We start from the raw sequence: 12,271 nt of genomic DNA, 5'->3' as shown, positions 1-12,271 counted from the left end.
CGGACTGAGGGCCTCCATGAGAGAAGCCCAAGCAAGACGCGCCCCGAGGAGCGTCTTGCCACGTGTCAACACTGGGTCTGACTGAGCGCCTCCAGGAGAGAGGGCCAAGCAAGACGCGCCCCGAGGAGCGTCTTCCCACGTGTCACCACTGGGTCTGACTGAGCGCCTCCAGGAGAGAGGCCCAAGCAAGACGCGCCCCGAGGAGCGTCTTGACACATGTCAACACTGGGTCTGACAGAGGGCCTCCAGGAGAGAGGCCCAAGCAAGACGCGCCCCGAGGAGTGTCTTGCCACATGTCACCACTGGGTCTGACTGAGCGCCTCCAGGAGAGAGGCCCAAGCAAGACGCGCCCCGAGGAGCGTCAGGCCACATGTCACTACTCAGTCTGACTGAGCGCCTCCAGGAGAGAGGCCAAAGCAAGACGCGCCCCGAGGAGCGTCTTGCCACATGTCAGCACTGGGTCTGACTGAGCGCCTCCAGGAGAGAGGCCCCAGCAAGACGCGCCCCGAGGAGCGTCTTGCCTTATGTCAGCACTCGGTCTGACTGAGCGCCTCCAGGAGAGAGGCCCAAGCAAGACGCGCCCCGAGGAGCGTCTTGCCACATGTCAACAATGGGTCTGACTGAGGGCCTCCAGGAGAGAGGCCCAAGCAAGTTGAGCCCGGAGGAGCGTCTTGCCACATGTCAACACTGGGTCTGAAAGAGGGCCTCCGGGAGAGAGGCCCAAGCAAGACGCGGCCCTAGGAGCGTCTTGCCACATGTCACCTCTGGTTCTGACTGAGCGCCTCCAGGAGAGAGGCCCAAGCAAGACGCGCCCCGAGGAGCGTCTTGCCACATGTCAATAATGGGTCTGACTGAGGGCCTCCAGGAGAGAAGCCCAAGCAAGACGCGCCCCGAGGAGCGTCTTGACACATGTCAACACTGGGTCTGACAGAGGGCCTCCAGGAGAGAGGCCCAAGCAAGACGTGCCCCGAGGAGTGTCTTGCCACATGTCACCACTGGGTCTGACTGAGCGCCTCCAGGAGAGAGGCCCAAGCAACACGCGCCCCGAGGAGCGTCAGGCCACATGTCACTACTCAGTCTGACTGAGCGCCTCCAGGAGAGAGGCCCAAGCAAGACGCGCCCCGAGGAGCGTCTTGCCACATGTCAACAATGGGTCTTACTGAGGGCCTCCAGGAGAGAAGCCCAAGCAAGACGCGCCCCAAGGAGCTTCTTGCCACATGTCAACAATGGTTCTTACTGAGGGCCTCCAGCAGAGAAGCCCAAGCAAGACGCGCCCCGAGGAGCTTCTTGCCACATGTCAGCACTCGGTCTGACTGAGCGCCTCCAGGAGAGAGGCCAAAGCAAGACGCCCCCCGAGGAGCGTCTTGACACATGTCAACACTGGGTCTGACAGAGGGCCTCCATGAGAGAGGCCCAAGCAAGACGCGCCCCGAGGAGTGTCTTGCCAAATGTCAACACTAGGTCTGACAGAGCGCCTCAGGGAGAGAGGTCCAAGCAAGACGCGCCCCGAGGAGTGTCTTGCCACATGTCAACACTGGGTCTGACTGAGTGCCTCCATGAGAGAAGCCCCAGCAAGACGTGCCCCGAGGAGCGTCTTGCCACATGTCACTACTCGGTCTGTTTGAGCGCCTCCAGGAGAGAAGCCCAAGCAAGACGTGCCCCGAGGAGCGTCTTGCCACATGTCAACAATGGGTCTGACTGAGGGCCTCCAGGAGAGAAGCCCAAGCAAGACGTGCCCCGAGGAGCGTCTTGCCACATGTCAACACTGGGTCTGACTGAGCGCCTCTAGGAGAGAGGCCCAAGCAAGACACGCCCCGAGGAGCGTCTTGAATCATGTCAACACTGGGTCTGACTGAGGGCCTCCATGAGAGAAGCCCAAGAGAGACGCGCCCCGAGGAGAGTCTTGCCACATGTCAACACTCGGTCTGACAGAGAGCATCCAGGAGAGAGGCCCAAGCAATACGCGCCCCGAGGAGTGTCTTGCCACATGTCACCACTGGGTCTGACTGAGCGCCTCCAGGAGAGAGGCCCAAGCAAGACGCGCCCCGAGGAGCGTCTTGTCACATGTCAACACTGGGTCTTTCTGAGCGCCTCCAGGAGAGAAGCCCAAGCAAGACGCGCCCCGAGGAGCGTCTTTCCACATGTCAGCACTCGGTCTGACTGAGCGCCTCCAGGAGAGAGGAGCGTCTTGAAACATGTCAACACTGGGTCTGACAGAGGGCCTCCAGGAGAGAGGCCAAAGCAAGACGCGCCCAAAGGAGCGTCTTGCAACATGTCAACAATGGGTCTGACTGAGGGCCTCCAGGAGAGAAGCCCAAGCAACACGCGGCCCGAGGAGCGTCTTGCCACATTTCAGCACTCGGTTTGACTGAGCGCCTCCAGGAGAGAGGCCAAAGCAAGACGCTTACCGAGGAGCGTCTTGCCACATGTCAACAATGGGTATGACTGAGGGCCTCCAGGAGAGAAGCCCAAGCAAGACGCGCCCCGAGGAGCGTCTTGAAACATGTCAACACTGGGTCTGACAGAGGGCCTCCAGGAGAGAGGCCAAAGCAAGACGCGCCCCGAGGAGCGTCTTGACACATGTCAACACTGGCTCTGACAGAGGGCCTCCATGAGAGAGGTCCAAGCAAGATGCGCCCCGAGGAGTGTCTTGCCACATGTCAACACTGGGTCTGACTGAGTGCCTCCATGAGAGAAGCCCCAGCAAGACGCGCCCCGAGGAGCGTCTTGCCACATGTCAACACTGGGTCTGACTGAGCGCCTCTCGGAGAGAGGCCCAAGCAAGACACGCCCCGAGGAGCGTCTTGACACATGTCAACACTGGGTCTGACTGAGGGCCTCCATGAGAGAAGCCCAAGAGAGACGCGCCCCGAGGAGAGTCTTGCCACATGTCAACACTCGGTCTGACAGAGAGCATCCAGGAGAGAGGCCCAAGCAATACGCGCCCCGAGGAGCGTCTTGCCACATGTCACCACTGGGTCTGACTGAGCGCCTCCAGGAGAGAGGCCCAACCAAGACGCGCCCTGAGGAGCGTCTTGCCACATGCCAACACTGGGTCTGACTGTGGGCCTCCAGGAGAGAAGCCCAAGCAAGACGCGCCCCGAGGAGCTTCTTGACACATGTCAACACTGGGTCTGACAGAGGGCCTCCACGAGAGAGGCCCAAGCAAGACGCGCCCCGAGGAGTGTCTTGCCACATGTCACCACTGGGTCTGACTGAGCGCCTCCAGGAGAGAGGCCCAAGCAAGACGTGCCCCGAGGATAGTCAGGCCACATGTCACTACTCAGTCTGACTGAGCGCCTCCAGGAGAGAGGCCCAAGCAAGACGCGCCCCGAGGAGCGTCTTGCCACATGTCAACAATGGGAATTACTGAGGGCCTCCAGGAGAGAAGCCCAAGCAAGACGCGCCCCGAGGAGCTTCTTGACACATGTCAACACTGGGTCTGACAGAGGGCCTCCACGAGAGAGGCCATAGCAAGACGCGCCCCGAGGAGTGTCTTGCCACATGTCACCACTGGGTCTGACTGAGCGCCTCCAGGAGAGAGGCCCAAGCAAGACGCGCCCCGAGGAGCGTCTTGTCACATGTCAACACTGGGTCTTTCTGAGCGCCTCCAGGAGAGAAGCCCAAGCAAGACGCGCCCCGAGGAGCGTCTTTCCACATGTCAGCACTCGGTCTGACTGAGCGCCTCCAGGAGAGAGGAGCGTCTTGAAACATGTCAACACTGGGTCTGACAGAGGGCCTCCAGGAGAGAGGCCAAAGCAAGACGCGCCCAAAGGAGCGTCTTGCAACATGTCAACAATGGGTCTGACTGAGGGCCTCCAGGAGAGAAGCCCAAGCAACACGCGGCCCGAGGAGCGTCTTGCCACATTTCAGCACTCGGTCTGACTGAGCGCCTCCAGGAGAGAGGCCAAAGCAAGACGCTTACCGAGGAGCGTCTTGCCACATGTCAGCAATGGGTATGACTGAGGGCCTCCAGGAGAGAAGCCCAAGCAAGACGCGCCCCGAGGAGCGTCTTGAAACATGTCAACACTGGGTCTGACAGAGGGCCTCCAGGAGAGAGGCCAAAGCAAGACGCACCCCGAGGAGCGTCTTGACACATGTCAACACTGGGTCTGACAGAGGGCCTCCATGAGAGAGGTCCAAGCAAGATGCGCCCCGAGGAGTGTCTTGCCACATGTCAACACTGGGTCTGACTGAGTGCCTCCATGAGAGAAGCCCCAGCAAGACGCGCCCCGAGGAGCGTCTTTCCACGTGTCACTACTCGGTCTGTTTGAGCGCCTCCAGGAGAGAAGCCCAAGCAAGACGTGCCCCGAGGAGCGTCTTGCCACATGTCAACAATGGGTCTGACTGAGGGCCTCCAGGAGAGAAGCCCAAGCAAGACGCGCCCCGAGGAGCGTCTTGCCACATCTCAACACTGGGTCTGACTGAGCGCCTCTCGGAGAGAGGCCCAAGCAAGACACGCCCCGAGGAGCGTCTTGACACATGTCAACACTGGGTCTGACTGAGGGCCTCCATGAGAGAAGCCCAAGAGAGACGCGCCCCGAGGAGAGTCTTGCCACATGTCAACACTCGGTCTGACAGAGAGCATCCAGGAGAGAGGCCCAAGCAATACGCGCCCCGAGGAGCGTCTTGCCACATGTCACCACTGGGTCTGACTGAGCGCCTCCAGGAGAGAGGCCCAACCAAGACGCGCCCTGAGGAGCGTCTTGCCACATGCCAACACTGGGTCTGACTGTGGGCCTCCAGGAGAGAAGCCCAAGCAAGACGCGCCCCGAGGAGCTTCTTGACACATGTCAACACTGGGTCTGACAGAGGGCCTCCACGAGAGAGGCCCAAGCAAGACGCGCCCCGAGGAGTGTCTTGCCACATGTCACCACTGGGTCTGACTGAGCGCCTCCAGGAGAGAGGCCCAAGCAAGACGTGCCCCGAGGATAGTCAGGCCACATGTCACTACTCAGTCTGACTGAGCGCCTCCAGGAGAGAGGCCCAAGCAAGACGCGCCCCGAGGAGCGTCTTGCCACATGTCAACAATGGGAATTACTGAGGGCCTCCAGGAGAGAAGCCCAAGCAAGACGCGCCCCGAGGAGCTTCTTGACACATGTCAACACTGGGTCTGACAGAGGGCCTCCACGAGAGAGGCCTAGGCAAGACGTGCCCCGAGGAGCGTCTTGACACATGTCAACACTGGGTCTGACAGAGGGCCTCCATGAGAGAGGCCCAAGCAAGACGCGCCCCGAGGAGTGACTTGCCACATGTCAACACTGGGTCTGACAGAGGGCCTCCAGGAGAGAGGCCCAAGCAAGACGCGCCCCGAGGAGCGTCTTGCCACATGTCAACAATGGGTCTGACTGAGGGCCTCCAGGAGAGAAGCCCAAGCAAGACGCGCCCCGAGGAGTGTCTTGCCACATGTCAGCACTCGGTCTGACTGAGCGCCTCCAGGAGAGAGGCCCAAGCAAGACGCGCCCCGAGGAGCGTCTTGCCACATGTCAACAATGGGTCTGACTGAGGGCCTCCAGGAGAGAAGCCCAAGCAACACGCGCCCCGAGGAGCGTCTTGCCACATGTCAGCACTCGGTCTGACTGAGCGCCTCCAGGAGAGAGGCCCAAGCAAGACGCGCCCCGAGGAGAGTCTTGCCACATGCCAAATATGGGTCTGACTGAGGGCCTCCAGGAGAGAAGCCCAAGCAAGAAGCGCCCCGAGGAGCGTCTTGACACATGTCAACACTGGGTATGACAGAGGGCCTCCAGGAGAGAGGCCCAAGCAAGACGCGCCCCGAGGAGTGTCTTGCCACATGTCACCACTTGGTCTGACTGAGCGCCTCCAGGAGAGAGTCCCAAGCAACACGCACCCCGAGGAGCGTCAGGCCACATGTCACTACTCAGTCTGACTGAGCGCCTCCAGGAGAGAGGCCCAAGCAAGACGCGCCCCGAGGAGCGTCTTGCCACATGTCAACAATGGGAATTACTGAGGGCCTCCAGGAGAGACGCCCAAGCAAGACGCGCCCCGAGGAGCTTCTTGCCACATGTCAGCACTCGGTCTGACTGAGCGCCTCCAGAAGAGAGGCCAAAGCAAGACGTGCCCCGAGGAGCGTCTTGACACATGTCAACACTGGGTCTGACAGAGGGCCTCCATGAGAGAGGCCCAAGCAAGACGCGCCCCGAGGAGTGTCTTGCCACATGTGAACACTGGGTCTGACAGAGGGCCTCCAGGAGAGAGGCCCAAGCAAGATGCGCCCCGAGGATTGTCTTGCCACATGTCACCACTTGGTCTGACTGAGCGCCTTCAGGAGAGAGGCCCAAGCAACACGCGCCCCGAGGAGCGTCAGGCCACATGTCACTACTCAGTCTGACTGAGCGCCTCCAGGAGAGAGGCCCAAGCAAGACGCGCCCCGAGGAGCGTCTTGCCACGTGTCAACACTGGGTCTGATTGAGGGCCTTCTGGAGAGAGGCCCAAGCAAGACGCGTCCCGAGGAGCGTCTTGCCACATGTCAACAATGGTTCTTACTGAGGGCCTCCGGGAGAGAAGTCCAAGCAAGACGCGCCACGAGGAGCTTCTTGCCACATGTCAGCACTCGGTCTGACTGAGTGCCTCCAGGAGAGAGGACAAAGCAAGACGCCCCCCGAGGAGCGTCTTGACACATGTCAACACTGGGTCTGACAGAGGGCCTCCATGAGAGAGGCCCAAGCAAGACGCGCCCCGTGGAGCGTCTTGCCACATGTCACTACTCGGTCTTACTGAGCGCCTCAGGGAGAGAGGTCCAAGCAAGACGCGCCCCGAGGAGCGTCTTGCCACATGTCAACACTGGGTCTGACTGAGTGCCTCCATGAGAGAAGCCCCAGCAAGACGCGCCCAGCGGAGCGTCTTGCCACATGTCACTACTCGGTCTGTTTGAGCGCCTCCAGGAGAGAGGCCCAAGCAAGACGTGCCCCGAGGAGCGTCTTGCCACATGTCAACAATGGGTCTGACTGAGGGCCTCCAGGAGAGAAGCCCAAGCAAGACGCGCCCCGAGGAGCGTCTTGCCACATGTCAACACTGGGTCTGACTGAGCGCCTCCAGGAGAGAGGCCCAAGCAAGACACGCCCCGAGGAGCGTCTTGACACATGTCAACACTGGGTCTGACTGACGGCCTCCATGAGAGAAGCCCAAGCAAGACGCGCCCCGAGGAGAGTCTTGCCACATGTCAACACTCGGTCTGACAGAGGGCATCCAGGAGAGAGGCCCAAGCAATATGCGCCCCGAGGAGCGTCTTGCCACTTAAACCCACAACCTAGCACTGAGGACAGAGGGACTTTATTTAAATTAGTACTTAATGGAAACGATACATAATGATACATAAGAGCCATGTCACACATTCAGCCTAGGAATAGTAGCATTGTGCACTATTAAAAATATACACATCAATTGCTCGAATCCCATTGTTGCAAAGTAAAACTCTAATAAAACTCTAGTCTGACATTAACAGAGAAGACTTAGTGTATGTACTACAAATACAGCATTAGGATTTAGAGTGGACCGTGCACCTTGTGAACCATCAGAGGCTTATGAGGCAACATATCTTCCAGTTGCTATTAGACAAGTTATAATTCTCGACCATTTTTCGGAACTGGTTTCTTGGGTCCGTGAGTAAATGCCATTAGTACTTAATGGAAACGATACATAATGATACATAAGAGCCATGTCGTACATTCAGCCTAGGAATAGCAGCATTGTGCACTATTAAAAATATACACATCAATTGCTCGAATCCCATTGTTGCAAAGTAAAACTCTAATAAAACTCTAGTCCGACATCAACAGAGAAGACTTAGAGTATGTACTACAAATACAGCATTAGGATTTCGAGTGGACAGTGAACCTTGTGAACCATCAGAGGCTTATGACGCAACATATCTTCCAGTTGCTATTAGACAAGTTATAATTCTTGACGATTTTTCGGAACTGGTTTCTTGGGTCCGTGAGTAAATGCCAAATGAGATGATAGTCCTTAAGTAAGTTCCTGGCGATCCCATGTCACGCTCTTGCCCATCAGCCGGTGAACGCTGAGACGGAGCTCGATGAGAGCGATGTATTTTTTAAGTGCTCCGAATGTACTTCTAACAAGCGTGCGATTCACTTTGTGAGTAAACCGAAGCTGCAGCTGATTCAAACAGTCGAGCCAACTTTCTACATCACAATATGCGTTTTGTAGTTAGTCGAGTTACCTTTTGTGTGGCGCATGCACGGGTCGTTATCGTCCAGCTCTCAGCTTAGAGAGTCCTGTATTGACACAGACGTCAATACATCTCGATGTCATGCAACACACAAAGTCTGTCGCATACAGGTGGGTTAACACATGTACGATACCTTTTGTGTGGCGCATGCACGGGTTGTTAGCGTCCAGCTCCCAGCTTAGAGAGTCCTGTATTGACACAGACGTCAATACATCTTGATTTCATGCAACACACAAAGTCTGTCGCATACAGGTGGGTTAGCACATGTATGATACCTTTTGTGTGGCGCATGCACGGGTCGTTAGCGTCCAGCTCCCGGCTTATAGAGAGTCCTGTATTGACACAGACGTAAATACATCTCGATGTCATGCAACACACAAAGTCTGTCGCATACAGGTGGGTTAACACACATGTACGATGTGTGCGATGGCACGCCCAGTTTACAATGGGACACGACGATGATCATTGTTAACCAAACTCTTGTTTCTCAAACACAGGTGTTAGCATTGTCTCCTGCACCTGGTCTTCGTGCACAGAGGGTGCTGTAATGTGCTCGTCATAGTCGCGATCGTTGTCACTCGAATCCGTTGTTCTCACGACAGGTGGTAGCGTTGTCTCCTGCATGTTGTCTTCACGTGCGGCAAGCGTTGTGCTGTGCTCGTTATAATGGTTGTCTTCGTACAAAGGGGGTGTTGAATACTCCTTCGCGAGTAGTGTAGGAGGTGGTGTGATGGGACGTATCTCAGAGGCGTTATGTGAGCGTACCACCATGGCCTGAGCAACTGCGACTACTGAGAGTACACCCAGTACAGACAGCGAGATCTTTTTTTTTCTTGGGTGTTGTACGTGTGGGTACAGCCGCTTTAATGGCAGTGAGAGCAAGTGGGCAAATGTATTTATAGGTCACTAGCAGAAACTAAGGCACGTGGTCAGAGTGTAATCGTAACCACCATAGCTCTTGTCATAATTTAATATACATAGAAATCAGAAACGGGCATGTCAGGATAGACATCGCGAGTGATAATGCGGCCAGTATCTGTGTGCGCTTGAGAGCACCTTGTTGTTCTACTGTGGTGCCCACGCCACCAGGTCTGTAAATGTCATCGACCTCCTTTATATACGCATACGCTAAAGACCGTATATTCTCTATGGATTTGAACACGTCCTTTGTTTCGCGTCCGAGGTCCGAAAGGGCGTGCGCTACAACTATTAACCTTGGTTTGGGAGTGTGGCAAAACGCTCGCTCCGCTGTAATGGGCGGATGCAATGTTATCACCTGGTACGTTTCGTTAGTCGGGTCGTAACACACCGGTCCGTGAAACGGACCGTCACATTGTATGGGAAACAGTAAGGACAACACGCCGCCGACCGTGACTTCGCACTCGACCGCGGTGGTGTTATCGATTTGCAAAGGATCACATACGCCTCTCCAGTCGCAATGAGGCACATTGTAGTCGACGCGACCGTCGGTCACCATAGCTTTCGTCAGCCAACACACTCGATTGCCCTTCGAAACATCGGCGATCAACGTGAGCTTAGAGGTCGACGTCGCTTTACTGTACGCCAGGATATCCGTGTGTGAGTGCACGCTCGACGTCGATTGACAACCGGTCATGTCAGACCTGATCAGACCTTCCGAACACATGACCATTACTTGTTGTGCGGCCAAGAGTATCGCGATCATACCGTTGAGATGTGTAGAAAGCGCGTACACGCCAGCCTTCCACGTTTCCAAAATTTCCAGCAGTCTAGAGGGACTTGTCTTAGCGCGCACGGCTGTGCTGAATTTGCGTTGGGTAGACACAACGGCTTCTACCTCGCTTAGGATCTGTGGGCTCATGTACTCGTGGTAGGCCAAGACGTGTATAGTCGAGCGCGGTGATGCCCCGAACACTTGACCCGGTTTTGTTGTGGCGATATGCGTGTCCAGTAACGCGGCAAAGTCCGCGTGTCTAGCGTGTATTGATTTTACAGCTCGCTCATACCCCAACAGTACGGTCGGTAGAAGTTCGTTCACTTGTTTCCATGCGCTCGTGGAACACAGGACATCGCAACCTCTGTGATACTCAAGTAAAGCGTCAAACACCAGCTGCTTGCACGTTGGAAATACAATCGGTAGTAACTTCTTACTCCACTCTATGTTGAACTCGTATAGTATGTATATGGGCGGTTGCGGCGGTTTGCGCATTTTCTATCTACCCTCCGCTAATATGACTCTGTGGTCTGTCTCCTGAGATGGTGCGGTTGGAACTTGCGAGAGTGCACTATCGACGGTCGGCGTTTCCATTTCGTCAACTGCCATTTTCAGCCGCTGGCAAACGGCCGTCGACGGTCGATGCGAGACACCAACATAACGTTAGACCGCGACCCTCATGCCAGTTTTCTGTAGTACTGGTTGTAGTTTCTGGTGCACACTCGAAACGCCATTACGATCACAATTACGTTGATTAATAAATCCAGTGTTGTAGCGACTGCAGCCAGCGCCGTCGCGCAACTTGTGTCGGTGTTATCTCTCGATACTTTCATTCGTATCCGAGCGTATGCAGAATCTACGGATCTGGTGAAGTTGCTTGTCACTAGCTTGCGCACGTTTGATATGGCACTTTGCGCGAGACTCGCACAACCTGCAGTGGCGACCGTCGCGTCAGTGCAAAGTTTTTCCAATATATCGCTCGCAACATCGTTTGTCATTTGCTGTACACTGCGCACACTGGCCGCGAGGTCGCGGAGAGGGTCTTCGTTACGAGCTACTCTGGTAGCGCCGTGGTTGATGAGGACGATCATCTTTAGCAATAGTTCATCTCGAAGCGCAACGATGGTGAGGGCGACGGGTTGGCCGGTTCCGCCTTCAGGCCACACAGTTGCCGCTAGATTGCCCAATGCCACACACGCAGACGAACCCTGTACACACTCAATGACCCGTGTGCGATCGTTGATTTCTGCTAGTACGTTTGCTAGATCTACGTGCTTCCACGGATCGGGCGTGGGCACGCGCTTGTTTTTAGAGGCGTTTTCGCGCAGCCTCTACCCTGCACGACCGCTCGTGGCCGCACTAGCTATATTTATCTTTATTTGTTTCACACACACACACACACACACACACACACACACACACACACACACACACACACACACACACACACACACAGGCCCTTGCGTGCAAACCCCGGTCAGGCCTGCAGTGTACACATCAGAGACATGATGTTCTTTCACAGAACTGAGGTTGTTCATTACTAAATGACTTTTACAGGAATATTGTTATTATACTGTTCAACAGGTTGATCATAATAATGTGTATTAAACCCACAACCTAGCACTGAGGACAGTGGGACTTTATTTAAATTTGTACTTAATGGAAACGATACATAATGATACATAAGAGCCATGTCGTACATTCAGCCTAGGAATAGTAGCATTGTGCACTATTAAAAATATACACATCAATTGCTCGAATCCCATTGTTGCAAAGTAAAACTCTAATAAAACTCTAGTCTGACATCAACAGAGAAGGCTTAGTGTATGTACTACAAATACAGCATTAGGATTTCGAGTGGACCGTGCACCTTGTGAACCATCAGAGGCTTATGACGCAACATATCTTCCAGTTGCTATTAGACAAGTTATAATTCTCGACCATTTTTCGGAACTGGTTTCTTGGGTCCGTGAGTAAATGCCAAATGAGATGATAGTCCTTAAGTAAGTTCCTGGCGATCCCATGTCACGCTCTTGCTCATCAGCCGGTGAACGCTGAGACGGAACTCGATGAGAGCAATGTATTTTTTAAGTGCTCCGAATGTACTTCTAACAAGCGTGCGATTCACTTTGTGAGTAAACCGCAGCTGCAGCTGATTCAAACAGTCGAGCCAACTTTCTACATCACAATATGCGTTTTGTAGTTAGTCGAGTTACCTTTTGTGTGGCGCATGCACGGGTCGTTATCGTCCAGCTCCCAGCTTAGAGAGTCCTGTATTGACACAAACGTCAATACATCTCGATGTCATGCAACACACAAAGTCTGTCGCATACAGGTGGGTTAACACACATGTACGATGTGTGCGATGG

This window comes from Nothobranchius furzeri, chromosome 4, assembly GCF_043380555.1.
Source record: "Nothobranchius furzeri strain GRZ-AD chromosome 4, NfurGRZ-RIMD1, whole genome shotgun sequence".
Classification (NCBI taxonomy): Eukaryota; Metazoa; Chordata; class Actinopteri; order Cyprinodontiformes; family Nothobranchiidae; genus Nothobranchius; species Nothobranchius furzeri.
This window is presented reverse-complemented; position numbering follows the sequence as displayed.